At 50.7% G+C, this 1,060-nt stretch overlaps 1 protein-coding gene across 1 annotated transcript in view; it reads right to left on the bottom strand.

Moving 5' to 3' along the window:
* The window catches only part of LPAR3 (lysophosphatidic acid receptor 3), a 99,489-nt gene that overhangs the window by 57,298 nt on the left and 41,131 nt on the right, over positions 1–1,060 (bottom strand). The window lies entirely within an intron of this gene.

Here is a 1,060-nt window from a genome sequence, read left to right as displayed (position 1 = left end):
AAAAAAAAAAAAGAATCTGCTTGGAGACAAAGGAGGCACACTCCGGATTAAGACTCAGTGTCAGTCCCCGCTGGTGGCCCTCAGCAAGGAGCCCGCCGTTCTCCGATGGATACAACTCCGCACAGCAAGAGGGGAGTCCCTGCGCGTCAGCATCTGGTCCTTTCACTTTAGTTCTTCCTTCTTAAAAGATAGTTGGTTCCTAAGGCACGCAGGGTGGCAGAGATTGAAAGCTGGCTTCTGTGCTGCAGAAGCCACTCCAAGGTCACCAGAGCTGACAAGGAACGTTTCGGAATCCCCAGGGACTTTAGGGAGCATCCCTCCCTCTTGGTTTCTGTGTGCGTTGTGCTGGAGGGAGTGGTGTGGTGTAGTCCCGTGTCTAACTTTTCATCTTTTTGGAAGCCCATAAACAAAGCCAAAAGGCCTGGGTTCTGGCCCCGACTCTTTCCAAACACAGGGCAAATGGCTCACTGCCAGTGAAGGAGATAACAGGACTTGGCGAGGCACTCATTAGTCACTTGAGTAGGATTTGGTACCAAGATGTTGCTCCTAAGAAACAGCCTGGCGCCGGGCTACAGGACTCTTATTAAGATAATGCTTGGGAGTCAGGGTCATACTTACAATGTTTTATTCATAAATGTTGCAAAAGTGAAATGAATTATTAATGCAGAGAACATCTGTCACAGACAGGAATCATTAACAGCAGTGCACAGGCAGAGCATGGTTTATAGGGATAGCGAGGCGAACGTAGGCGTATGAGACGGTACCACTTGCCAGCTTTGGGTGGCCTCTGCGAAGCACATCTGGCCGGCTTCCTCCTGGCTACTTGTCCACGTTACAAAGCTGCCATCGTGCTGGCGCCAGCGGCAGGGCTCGTCTCCATTGCCAAGTGTCTGCTGGCATTACTGGGGTACCACATTAAGCACTCCGTTTGCATACCCAGCAGGGCTCTTCAGCGTCAAACCAAGACTCTGTGGAGTAGGGGGTGTTTACTCAGTTCTTACTACAAGGGGGGCTTCAAAAAGTCCATGGGGAAGTCGGATTAAGAGATGAGGTTCTTGAA

This window comes from Echinops telfairi, unplaced genomic scaffold, assembly GCF_000313985.2.
Source record: "Echinops telfairi isolate 266 unplaced genomic scaffold, ASM31398v2 ScPeMD7_443;HRSCAF=831, whole genome shotgun sequence".
Classification (NCBI taxonomy): domain Eukaryota; kingdom Metazoa; phylum Chordata; class Mammalia; order Afrosoricida; family Tenrecidae; genus Echinops; species Echinops telfairi.
This window is presented reverse-complemented; position numbering and strand designations above follow the sequence as displayed.